Source organism: Muntiacus reevesi, chromosome 7 (assembly GCF_963930625.1).
Source record: "Muntiacus reevesi chromosome 7, mMunRee1.1, whole genome shotgun sequence".
NCBI lineage: Eukaryota > Metazoa > Chordata > Mammalia > Artiodactyla > Cervidae > Muntiacus > Muntiacus reevesi.
The window spans coordinates 74,703,852-74,718,073 of record NC_089255.1 but is presented as its reverse complement, the minus strand read 5'-3'; the positions used below and the strand labels follow the sequence as shown (position 1 = coordinate 74,718,073).

The 14,222-nt window shown below is 38.2% G+C and overlaps 1 protein-coding gene across 8 annotated transcripts in view; it reads right to left on the bottom strand.

The window, feature by feature from the left end:
* The window catches only part of FUT8 (fucosyltransferase 8), a 495,007-nt gene that overhangs the window by 77,289 nt on the left and 403,496 nt on the right, over positions 1-14,222 (bottom strand). The gene's annotated exons all lie outside the window — the stretch shown is intronic.

Sequence of the window (14,222 nt, the reverse complement as noted above, 5' to 3'; positions counted from 1 at the left end):
ACGGTATGATTAACTTCTCTATCCAAAACTGTATTCTTTTCTTGTCCTGCTCATGTTTCCCTTGGGATTAAGGAATTATAAAATAAACGGGGGACTGGAACTGAGTAGGACTCTGCGGAGTCCTCCTGGGTACCAAAGCCCCTCTCTGTCCTCTATTTGTTTGTAGAAAAGGCTTTAGTCTCCTAGGCCTTGGGGCTAGTGGTAGAGAATCTGCCTGCCAATGCAGGAGATGCAGGTTTGATCCCTGGGTGGGAAGATCCCCTGCAGAAGGAAATGGCCACTCCAGTATTCTTGCCTGGAGAATTCCATGAACAGAGGAGTCTGGCGGGCTGCAGACCATGGGGTTGCAAAAGAGTTGGAGATGACTTAGCAACTAAACTACAACAACTCCTAGGCCTTCTGAGTCCCATAGAACAGACTTAAAACAGTTACTAAGTAGGGAAGTGAGTGAGTGAGTGAGTGAAGTCACTCAGTCGTGTCCGACTCTTTGCGACCCCATGGACTGTAGCCAGCCAGGCTCCTCTGTCCATGGGATTCTCCGGGCAAGAGTACTGGAGTGGATTGCAATTTCCGTCTCCAGGGGATCTTCCCAACCCAGGGGTCAAACCTGTATCTCCCGCATTGGCAGGCAGACGCTTTATCCTCTGAGCCACCAGGGAAGCCCCACAGGGAAGTGAGGGAGTGCAGAAATAAAGCAAAAGCAGCAGGTAAAGGAATGATTATTAAACAGAGCCCTAGTTCCTCCTCAAGGGATATACATAACAATCTGATGCATATCTTTGAGTTGTTTGGCAAAAACTAAGACCCTCACCCAGGTGGAGGATGGTGACCACAAGCACACAGACCCTAGATTAGCTAAAATCACTGATGATTAAGAGTCCTGAAACATCAGCCTATCACCTCACCACCAACCAATAGAAGCAAGTCCACAAACTGCAACCATCACCCAAATGTTGCCTTTAAAAATGCTCCCCAGAAAACCAATGGTGGGTTTGGGTCTTTTGAGCATGAGGTATCTGTTCTCCTTGCTTAGTGTCCTGTAATGAATATTGTACTTTCCTTCACCACAGCCCAGCATCCCTAGATGGAGTTGCTGCACGTCAGGTGAGCAGATCCATGTTTAGTTTGGTAACAACAATCCATAAATTTACTTGGACTATTGAAGGACTTGTTCTATTATGTATAGAACAAAATGGAAAACTGGATGGAATGGAAAAGATATTCATCTTTTATCAGCTGGAAAGAAAGATGCATGATAGATGTAATGCAGCTCAGGGTGTGTTTGTCACTTCTACTGTTAATCGTAAGAGATTTGATTTAGGTCCTATTTGAATGGCCTAGCAGTTTTCCCTACTTTCTGCAATTTAAGTCTGAATTTTGCTAGCAAGGTAATGCTCAAAATCCTTCAAGCTAGGTTTCAACAGTATGTGAACCAAGAAATTCCAGATGGACAAGCTGGTCTTAGAAAAGGCAGAGGAACCAGAGATCAAATTGCCAATATCCATTGGATCATAGAAAAAGCAAGAGAATTCCAGAAAAACATCTACTTCAGCTTCACTGACTATGCTAAAGCCTTTGACAGTGTGGATGACAATGAACTGTGGAAAATTCTTAAAGAGATGGGAATACCAGATCACCTTATCTGCCTCCTGAGAAACCTGTATGCAGAAGCAACAGTTAGTACTGGACATGGAACAATGGACTGGTTCAAAACTGGGAAAGGAGTACATCAAGGCTGTATATTGCAACCCTGCTAATTTAACTTCTGTGCAGAGTATATCATGTGAATTGCTGGGTTGGATGAATAACAAGCTGGAAATAAGACTGTCAGGAGAAGTATCAAAAACCTCAGATGTGCAGATGATACCATTTTAATGGCAGAAAGGGAAGAGGAACAAAAGAATCTCTTGATGAAGGTGAAACAGGAGAGTGAAAGAGCTGGCTTATAATTGAACATTCAAATTATGGAATATGATTCTACCACCTCATGGCAAATAGATGGGGAAAAAATGGAAATGATGACATATTTTATTTTCTTGGGCTCCAAAATCACTGTGGATGGTAACTACAGACATGAAATTAAAAGATGCTTGCTCTTTGGAAGTAAAGCTATGACAAACCTAGACAATGCATTAAAAAGCAGAGATATTACTTTGCTGACCAAAGGTCCATACAGTCAAAGCTATGGTTTTTTCCAGTAGTCATGTATAGATGTGAGAGTTGGACCATAAAGAAGGTTGAGCACCAAAGAAGTGATGCTTTTGAACTGCAGGGCTGGAGAAGACTCTTGAGAATCCCCTGGACAGCAAGGAGATCAAACCAGTCAATCCTAAAGGAAATCAACCCTAAATATTCATTGGAAGGATTGATGCTGAGGCTGAAGCTCCAATACTTTGGCCACCTGATGTAAAGAACGGACTCACTGGAAAAGACCTTAACGCTGGGAAAGACTGAGGGCAGGAGAAGAGGGCAACAGAGGATAAGACGGTTGGATGGCATCATCAACTCAATGGACATGAGTTTGAGCAAATTTTGGAAGAAAGTAAAGGACAGAGAAGCCTGGCATGCTGCAGTGCATGGGGTTACAAAGAGTCAGACATGACTTAATGACTGAACACAGGATATGTTTAACATTTCTTCTGTGAAAAAAATCAGGGTTTCCCCCTTATACCTCTGAGTTTTAATCTACTTATCATATAAGTGTATACTCTACCACCACTGAGAAACATTTTATAGTCCAGAGAAAGGAAATCACCTCTTAAGACAACTTCTATGATTAAAGACAGTGTCATATCTTTTTGCCTTTTTATACTGCACATGGGGTTCTCAAGGTAAGCATGCTAAAGTGGTTTGCCATTCCCTTCTCCAATGGACCACATTTTGTCAGTCGATTCATTGGAAAAGACCCTGATGCTGGGAAAGATTGAAGGCAGGAAGAGAAGGGGACGACAGAGGATGAGATGGTTGGATGGCATCACTGACTTGATGGACATGAGCTTGAGCAAGCTCCGGGAGATGGTGAAGGTCAGGGAAGCCTGGCGTGCCGCAGTCCATAGGGTCACAAAGAGTCAGACATGACTAGAACGACTGAACAACAACAACTACAGTACCGTAATGGATGTGAGAAAACAATTATGCCCATTTTCAAGGATTAGAGCATACCTATATAGATTTTAACTGATTACACAGACATGTAGTTTTATGTTCTTATGACATTACTGAGCCATATTTATGACTTATCTGATCTTAGATTCTTAGTCAACACTCTATCCTGAGCTAAGCACAATTACGGGAAGGGAGAAGGAGAAGGGGCAGTGAAGCTTATTGGACATACACAAAAAAGTCAGGGGAAAAGTCACTCAGTTTTGGTCTACAATAACCAGGACTCACACCAAGAGCACAGCTGCCCTTCACAAACATTGTGAGCAGTCAGTGAACAGAGACTGATAATTCTGGGGTGGTCAAAAATTCTGCATACTCTAGGGAGTCCTGGAGATGAAAGTGAATGTTCTAGTCAGAAGTTACAGCTCTTTAATGGAAAGCTGTTGTTCTAATATCAAATTAAAGCAAAAATTTAATTGCAAGCAACCTAGTTTTTACTGTATTTATGTGTTTGAGACAGAACCCATTGAATCTTAAAGGTCGGCATTTATCACTTTTCATCTAATTTTGCACACCATTCTCTATTTCAGGCTGCTTACCATGTCTGCAGCAGGACTGAAAGCCCCTAAGTGACTTCAGGGTCCTTCCTAGTTCAGTGAGAAGGACTTCCTTGTGGGTGCAGTGGATTTACTGAAATGTATGTTTCAGGGAGCCTCATTTATACAGATCCTTTCAAAGGCCTGGGGAGGAGGGGGACTTGTACAGGATGTTCAACTGGTCAAAATTTGCAAAATCTGTCCACAGGGAGAAAGATAGCTGTCTCTTCCCACTTGAAACTCCCTCCCATTCACCTCACTTCCCTAGTGTTGGTATCAATGTTGGGAGGAAATAAAGCGGTCTTCAACATTCTTGAGGTCCTGTTATGGGAAAATTAAGCAAGGAATTAATCTAGTTTAGATTTAGAGGTATACATTTATGTGCTCATGGTTGCTTCTGTGCAGTTATTTTTGTGACATAAATATAGGTATAGGGCAGGAGGTTGCATTGTGATATGAATGTGCCCCATGGAGAAGTGGAATCGGTTCTCAGTGATGCCTAATCAACACAAAAGTTCTCTTCTATTATTAATAACCTCAAAAATGTAACATATACAATTAAAATTGTAGCATAAAACAACTATATGTTCCATTATTTTTTATTGAATGAGAATCACATGAAATAAAACTTATACAAATTCCCTTTTATGTAGGGCACTAGCTTATAGCAGTAATACAAACATGAGGTATGTCTGTATGTGAAGTTGCAAATGTTATGTATCACAAACATGAATAATTAAAAACAAAATTTTGTTGATCAAAAATCTGATTTAATCTTTCCATTCTTTATAAAAAACATTACAAAATCACTGTCAATTCACTTTATAGAAAATATGACAAACTGTAATCAAAGAGTATGCAACTAAGAAACATGAGGAAACAGTATTATAAAGTGTCAGGCTGAAGATAAACATTTTTCATTTTTCTGGAATTTTGTGTTTGCGGTATTTGTCAACTTCATAAAATTTGTAATTTGTTGGGGTTTTTTTTCCATTATACATAGTTGATCCTTACTATCACAGATTCCATATTTGCAAATTTGCCTACTAGATAAAATTTATTTGTAACCTCAAAATCAATACTTGATGTGCGTTCAGGTCACTTGTGGACAAGTGTAATACAGTGAAAAATGGGAGCCTCCTAAACACAAACCCTCTGCTGAGGTCAAATAAGGTGCCACTTACCTTTTTGTTTCAGTTCTCATAGTATGAACAAGGGTCCTTTTTACAGTCTATTTAGTGCCCCCCCCCCCCCGCCCCCGCTTTTCTTCCCATTTTTGTGCTTTTTGTTGGCAATTTCAACTGTTTAAAGTGGCCCATAAGTGTGGTGCTGAAGTGTTCCTAAGCTGTCCAGGGTTCCCAAAGTACTAGAAAGCTACGATATGCCTTTGAGAAAAATATGTGTTAGGTAAGTTCTACTCAAGTATGAGTCATTGTGCTGTAAGCTATGAGTTCAATGCTAATTGAGTCAACAATACATATTTGGTGTTTTCAAACAGAAAAACAATAGAACAAGTTTACATACTGATTAACTGATCAGAGACTTAAAGGCACTTAGGATGAATGATTCAGTATTCACTAATTCTGTGTGACTCTACAGAACACAACTGAAGCAAATAATGAGAATCAAGTGTATTTATTCTAATATCTAATCATATATTTGTATTTCTTTACATAAAAGAGAGTACTAAAAACTAGAGGCTTCAAGTCCATTCCCTAAATCTGGATCCATGTCTGGTCAAGAGCCTTCATTTCCCCCTCATGAAAGCTTTGCTACTTCCCAGTTATTGTCTCACTGGAACTGAGACCAGGATTCTAGATGAGGAATCTACAGCCTGGGACTTCATGCTGCTGCTGCTAAGTCACTTCAGTCATGCCCGGCTCTGTGCGACCCCACAGACGGCAGCCCACCAGGCTCCCCCATCCCTGGGATTCTCCAGGCAAGAACACTGGAGTGGGTTGCCATTTCCTCCTCCAATGCATGAAAGTGAAAAGTGAGAGTGAAGTTGCTCAGTCGTGTCTGACTCTTAGCGACCCCATGGACTGCAGCCTACCAGGCTCCTCCATCCAGGGGCTTTTCCAGGCAAGAGTACTGGAGTGGGGTGCCATTGCCTTCTCTGCTGGGACTTCATAGTCAGGGCCAAAATCCCCAATTATTGCACTATAACTATGTGAAACCCAAATTTCTTTTAAAATTTGGGAAATTGCTTCTATAATTATGCTATGTATATTGTGATCTAGGGCAGAGTCAAACTATAATAAAATTTTCCCTTTCTTAGGAAAAAAAGAGTATATTTCTAGAAACAGAAAATTACTGAGGAAATGGAGTACCAATGAGGCTGATATACCTAAATTAAATAGAGTCAAATCTAAGTTCAACTTACATTCAAGAAAGTAAAAAGATACTTTATGAGGTGGTGCTACTCTCAAAAGATAAAATGATTTTAGGGAGTAGCATCTAGATTTCCATCAGCTATTCCATCAGTAAATAGCATTACTATTTCTACAGAGTAAATGTTAAGGATCTCATATGCATTCTCATATATCTTTAATAAGGAATGATGGTTTAAAAACCTGTATTATTGATAATCAAGATGATATAAATATATAAGAAATATTTAAACTTCAAAATAACTGAATGTAGATAGAGTTGTGCTAAGTGCACTGCCTGGAATTTTCCTCTGTAGCCATCAGGCATCTCAAGATGACTTTAAACTCTTGTGAAGAAACCTAAAATCCCAAATCAGATGTTGTCAAGGATTTTAAAAGAAGGAACTAAATTTGCAGTTTACTAACACTAAGTGGTTTGCTAGTAACATTATACTAATTAAGGTGAATGACTATTAAGCAACTACAGCAAAATGGAATCCAGATTGGGAATGAAGAGATAAAGATGTTAATTACCATATGACACGATAATTTATATAGAAAATCTAATGTGATCTACAAAAAAAGCCATTAGAATATATGAGTTTAGCAAAGCCGCAGGATACAAGATCAACAATAAAAAATTAGGCTTTTATTATGTTGAAGCAGTTTCCTTCTATTCCTATTTTGTTGAGTGCTTTTATCATGAAGGGTACTGAATTTTGTCAAATGCTTTTTCTTCATCAGTTGAGATGATCATGTGTTTTTTTCCTTTATTTGTTGATGTGGCATACTACAATGATCAATTTTCATATGTTGAACCATCTATGCATTTTACGAAGAGGTACACTGTTATCTACTACAGATCTGGGGCTGGGAATGGATAGCTTCTACTGTGCTAAGAACTGAAACTGACCAAAATTAACTGCAATTTATGGTCCAAACTTTCCTATGGAGCTGTAAGCCTTCGACAGACTTCAAAGTTCCAAAGTAGTTATATCAGATAGTTTCTGCCAATGCAGTCTAGGTAGGGAGACAAATTCCTGGTGCTTCCTATAATCAGATAATCAGTTTTTAAATAGCACACTAAAATGTGTTTGATAATCAGGGGTATATGATCACCACATGATTATTTTGATGATATTAAAGAACCACTGTTAGTAATCTTAGATATGATTAGCATGTGGCTATTTTTTTTAAAAGTATCTTTAACTTTCAGAAATTCATTCTGAAATATTTACAAACGAAATGATAAAATGATAAAGTGTCTGAGATTTGCTTCAGAATGATCCTGGATATGCAAGGGGTGTGGTAGAAGTACAGATGAAATAAAGTTGACCAGAAATTGATAACTGTTAAAGCTGAGTTATGGGTAATAGGGGTTCAATGGTCTCTCACTTTTACATAAGCTGAAGTTTTCCACAGCAAAAGTTTTTTTTTTTTTTTCTTTTTAAGGAGTGATAAAGGTGGCTGGTGGCTCAGTCGGTAAGGAATCTGCCTGCAATGAAGGAGACCTGGGTTCGATCACTGGGTTGGGAAGATCCCCTGGAGGAAGGCATGGCAACTCACTCCAGTATTCTTGCCTGGAGAATCCCATGGACAGAGGAGGCTGGCAGGGTGCAGTCCATGGGGTCACAAAGAACTGGACATGACTAAGCGACCATGTACATAGGAAAAACGTGTGTAATAGCAATAGGAGAAGTAGTAAAATATCCAAATGAAGAGTCAGAGATATAAATATCAAAACAACAAAATGGAGGGATAAAATAAATTGTGTGTGTGTGTGTGTTTGAAGATAATTATTTCAGAGATACTCTCAGAATGTTACCAGACTTTAAGCTTTCTGAGGGCATATACCATACCATGTCCATTTGGTTCACCCTAAATCCCTAACAATGTACCTAATGCCTAGGATATCCAGTACATCCAAATAGCTGTTGAATAAGTGAAAAAATAAACAATTCTATGAGACCTACACACCCACATGCAAGGGCTCCAAAAAATCTGTAAGATTCCGAATAATGTAGCTTTTAATAAGGCTTAGAAAACTTCCTTTAATAAATCTTTTTTACTTCCTATCACCACCATTGTCCTCAGCTGACTTCCAGTAGAGTAATCCCCCCTTTCATTTCATGAAAGCTACCCCTGCTTTATTCACTTACCACTTCTTTTTCTTTCCTCATTGAACCTGCTTATACATATAATCTTGGAAAAGATATTCTTTGTCAGATATTCTTAGGTCTTAATTCTGAAAAACTCTTTTCTTTTCCCTAACTGATCTCACCTCAAACTAGTGTCTTTCAAACAGGGAAAAGTCCTGAAAGTTTCTCTTTACTCTAATTGTTTTAAGCATTTAATGAATATCTTAATATTGCTACATTAATGACATTTTAGAGTGATTTATAATTATTACCACTTCTAGCTTTATTTCAGTTCTCATTTGGGCAGAAATATACTGAATTACTCAGTAGAACACACAACTCTGAGGGCACCAGATGAAAGATTTGATTACATGATGAGTATACTAGCAGATAGACGAATGAAGTTTATAGTTATAGTGTGACCTTAAATCTATTTTAAAATATTGTCCTGTTAAGAGAAAGAGGGTTAGACACATCCTGTGTTAGAGTGGAGGGGTTCCCCATAATCTGAAAAATATATGAAAAATATGTTAACAGCCTCAATAATGCATTCCTAGTGTGACTTGGCAACTTTCCATTCCAAAGACCATCCACAGTCACTGGAATCCATATAGGAAAAGAGAAATCTGCATTATCTCCAGCCAGTCTACTTTTGAATGGAAAAACGAAGCTCTATTCTCTTTTAAAAAGTAAAATATTCTCCATTTTCACAGCTTTTAGCTTTCTTTCTCTCAAAAAAGGGAAAATTATCAACCTACCAATTTCTAAGAAAACTCCTATTCAAACACAAATAAACAAACAAAGCAAAGCCTCCAAAGCAAGCCACACACACATTAAAAAAAAAAAAAAACCCACCACTTCCAACTATTGCTACTTTCTATATCCTTAGATTCTACCTGAAATGGGTTCAATTCTGCTTAAAATGTCAACTCTGGAGCTGGGTAGAAAAAACTAAACAAAGAAGAACCTTTTAGTACCAAAACACAGATAATTTCAAGTTAAACTGGGAAGTGCCTTTTGTTATAAGTTATGTGCCCTAACTAGCTGCTCTCTTCACCAGTCACCAACTTACAACTTGTTTCAAGAAAGTTAAGGAAAAACAAGGCATTGTGATCTCATCCAACATGCTTAATATGAGCTAATTAGAAACTGCAAAGTATATTCTAATAACCACAATGAAAGAAGAATTTCCTCCACGTCATTCAAAAGTCTAGGAAAATGACCTGCATTACGGTAAAATGTAGACACATAACAAATATATTAGCAGTGTGGTTTTTAAAGTGAGCCTGAAGTTAATATCGCAAACTAGAGAAATACACTCAACAAAACTTCTCAATTTGTTACGATTCATGTAGCACAAGATTAAAGACCAGCACAAAATAGTATTTTAAACAACCCAATACTACCTATTCACTTCATGGCTATAAGGACTTTTTAGATATGCATACAAAAGATTAAGACCTTAAGAGAATTACTTGGACCATTCTACTTAAGACTAACACAGCACACCTGGGGTTGTCTTCAAAAAGATTATTATAATTTTCAGTAAGTTTAGTTCTTTAATGCCATGCCTTAGGGCCTTCAACTCTAAAGAGAAGATAATTTTAATTAAGACAACTATAGAACTCTGTCCCACTGAAGTCCACTTGCCCTAGTACCTTTTTATTTTCCAGTGTATGATGAAATTGCTTTTCCCAAGTAAAATCCAGGTATATGACAACAAGGACTTCCGAGGCAGCACAGGGGTAAAGAACTTGCTTGCCAGTGCATGAGACACAAGAAATGTGGGTTCAATCCCTGGGTTGAGAAGATCCCCTGGAGGAAAATGGCAACCCACTCCAGTATTCTTGCCTGGAAAATTCCACGAACAGAGGAGCCTGATGGACTGCACACACTCCATGGGGTCGCAGAGAGTCAGACACGACTGAGCACAGCAAACATGAGAGATGTGACATGTATGATAATAATTGAATGGAGATCTAATACTGAAACCAAACTTCACTGTACTATATGACAGGAAGTCAAGCAGGATTTTCATGAGACATAATGGATATTTGCTCAATTCAGAGGACTGGAGAACTGTAGAAAGAAAAGCTTAGATTTTAAAATGAAACCTATTATGGATTAAGACAGGGGTTTATCTAGGTTTTTTTTCCCTTTGTACTAGGTCTTGCATTATACCAAAATATATCAGGATTTTTAAAAAATGCTTGTTGTGATAATGAGAAGTCACACGTTTCATGAGTATAGGTAAAAATCTAGAAAACTAAAAATGTTTTCACCTATTCAAGCAAACCATTAAAAGTAAATTATAAAATTATCTGAATTATTTATGACTACAGCAAGATATTTCAATGACTAAAATCTTCCAGAAATTTAGAATGTTGAAAATATTTGTTTCTATTGTACCTTTTCAAAATTATTTTCTACTTGGATAAAAATTATTAGCATCTTTATATAATAGTTGGCTGATGGGCTAAAGAAGGAAAGCCTGCTAAAATGTCTATAAGTTATATGAAGTGCTTGTTTTTATTTTGAATGTAGGTACCAAAAAGACCCTGATGCTGGGGAAGATTGAGGGTAGGAGGAGAAGGGGACGACAGAGGATGACATGGTTGGATGGCATCACCGACTCAATGGACATGAGTTTGGGTGGACTCCGAGAGTTGGTGATGCACAGGGAGGCCTGGCATGCTGCGGTTCATGGGGTTGCAAAGAGTCGGACATGACTGAGCAACTGAACTGAACCAAAAATCAAAGACTTTGTCTTTTATCCCCTTTTAGCTTTATTTCCTAGTATACTACTCATTTTCTAAGTCCCGTTGGAGTCTTCCAGAATCTAAGTTGCTTAAATAGCCTTTTAACAGTAATAAAAGGCTTAAAAGTAATAGTATGGAAACACCAATAGATTTGAATACCAAGGAAAGGTGTAATGGGAAAAAATGAAATCACTCTAAAATATCTGTATAAATAGCTCAACTATTCTGATTAATTCTCTAACCCATTAAGTTAAACCAGTGATAAATTCTTCTTCTTTTTTTTTTTAATACAATTTATCTATTTGGCTGCACCAGGTCTTAGTTGCAGCATGTGTGATCTAGTTCCCCAGCCAAGGATTGAACCTGGGCCCCCCCTGCACTCTGGGAGCATAAAGTCTTAGCCACTGGACCACCAGGGAAGTCCCCAAATTATTCTTTTTAAAAAAGAATAAAAATCCAAGTCAGAGACAGGATCCCTTATGATTTACTGTTCTTGTTTAGTCTCTCAGTCATGTCCAGCTCTTTTATGACCCCATGGACTGTGGCCTGCTGGACTCATCTGTCCATGGGATTTCCCAGGCAAGAATACTGGAGTGGGTTGCCATTTCCTTCTTCAGGGGATCTCCCCAACCCAGGGATGAAACTGGCATTTCCTGCATTGCAGGAGGATTCTTTGCTGCTGAGCCACTGGGGAAGTCCTCCTTACAAATACATATCTTTAATTTTGTTGGAATGGGAGAGAGGATGCTTATTCACCTATATCCAAAGAGGTTGAAGACTGAGTTACTGGCAACTTTAACCTCTAAAAAATGTTAAAAATACAGTTCTTTAAAAATGGGGAAAAAATTATCATAAATACACTAAACAATTAAAGAAAAATATTTTTTCTAAAATACACTTTTTCCTATTGAGATTTTCCCCATCTCCTTGAATATTAAAAAAAAATCACATTTTCTTTTCCAATAGAAAAAAAAAAAGCAAAAAAGCAAGAATTTTTTAAATAGCAAATATTTGAATACCTATTCAAAGTTAGGTCCATGTGAAATGATGTTTTGATATAAGTGATTTACAAGTGAAATTCTCTAAAACAGAACCACTGAAAACAGCACACAGAAGATGAACTTCATGCTACTGGTGAGAGCACTTGGCCACTTAAAAACCAAGAGGAAAAAAGAAACTAGAGCAAGTGGTAGGTACGTGTTACAGTGATGGGAGCTAAACTATGGCCAAATCATAGTTTAAATATAACTTTCATGGGGTGAACACTTAATGAATATGTTGAAATGGAAGAAACTCAGAAACCATAGTTATTTCCATTTTAAATGAAGATGATAGTTCTGCACCACCAGCTGTTTATAGTTCACTGAATGAGGTTCTAGTTGATAGGAGATAATTACCTCTTCCCTACAGGAGGCAAGTGTTGTTCATTCTACAGACACCTCTGATGAATGGTCATGGGGGCATGAGACAAGAGAGCATGCCAAGATCAGTTTTGTTTTTAATGATCTCTTGATGCACTTGATTTTCTACTTTTTTCCTATTTAAGTGTAGGAAAATGTGCATCTTAAAATATACAAAATAAAGTCACTGGCAATTATTTTGCTTTTATAAGACACCTTAATTTTCAAAGGGAAACAGAGTGAGTGTACACAGAAAGCATACCATCACTAGAAATGTGTGGGGATGATCATCTCAACTTCAAGCATTCGGAGTGTTACAGAATTCTATTTACTAATTCATTGTTTGCCCCGATGACTGCATTCTAACTTTAAAGTTTCTTTTCAGTTAATAATACCCCATTACCCTATGCATTCCAGCTGCTTCAGCCCTTGGAAAGGCTTAATCTATTCGATCTCCCCAATCTCTCTGAAATTCCTTTCTTCCCTTCCAATGCAAACTGCCACACACCTCAATATTTCTCACCCGCAATACTGTCTTTATATCCTAACCAGTGGTCCCCAACCTTTCTGGCGCCAGGGAATGGCTCAGCAGAAGAAAATTCTTCCACGGATCCGGGTGGAGGACAGATGGTTTCAGAATGATTCAAGCACATTACATTTATTGTGCACTTCATTTCTAACCTAATGGCAGGAGGTGCTGGTTGGGATTGCTGTAGTTTAGTTGCTAAGTTGCATCCAACTCTTTGTGACCCCGTGGACTGTAGCCCGCTGCGCTCCTCTGTCCATCCAGGCAAAAATCCTGGAGTAGGTTTTCATTTCCTCCTCCGGGGAACTTTCTGAACCAGGGATCAAACCTGTGTCTCCTGCATTGGCAGGCAAATTCTTTACTGCTCAGCCACCAGGGAAGCCCCTGGAGGTTGGGGACTCCTGTCCTAAACAGTCTCCTTCCAATCTCTGCCAAAGAATCCAGTTCAAGCAAAATTCTACCTTTCAGATTAGTATAACTAAAGCACCACTCTTATCATGATACTCTTATGTACAAAAATTTTTCAAAAGTAGGTTGTGACTCCAAAATAGAAAAGATTTATGGTATATTAAGCAAATAAATAAATAAATTCAAAAGTAAATTAACTTTGTCTTCACAAATGTTTTAAGACTTGGTAAGCATGTAAGTAAGAACTAAAAGAAAATACACAAGCAAAATGAAGACAGAACATTTAAAAGGGCCTGGGACTTGGAGTTTACCCTTGATTTATATTTCCTGTTTGTTGTTATAATGATGTTAGGCAATAAATAAAAGCTTTCGGCAACCATTTGCTGCTTATGCACCATAAAGCTTAACCTGTACACAAGGACCTCGGCAATATGGCTCCCAAACCTACCTTTTCCAACTCTCCTTTCACACAACCAAAACTCCAGACAAACTTAGATATCCTGTTTCTCACTGGGTTCCTATACTGCTCTTTCCCAGGTAGGAGCTTTACTCACATCATCTGAAGTTGGACACAACTGAGCGAATGAGCACAGCAAACAGCATGCTGTAGCTAGTACACTCTTCTCCATTTCTGGACATCTAAATCCTACTTGATTATCCTTTACAGCTCGGTCAAATAATATCTTTTCCATAAAGCTATCTGTGACATCTTCCTCCAATGAGCATTTCATCATATCTCATTTATGCAGCACTTCCTATCTTGCACTATAGTTTTTGTGTGTGCATGCGTCAGAAGTAGCCCCTGTTAGGGCAGGGATCTTGTTTTAGCCATCTTTATATTCCATTCAAGGCATGACATAGAGTCTTTTTGAATAAATATGTAAAATGATTGGACAAATATTTTCAAAAAGCAAGGGCTAAAAA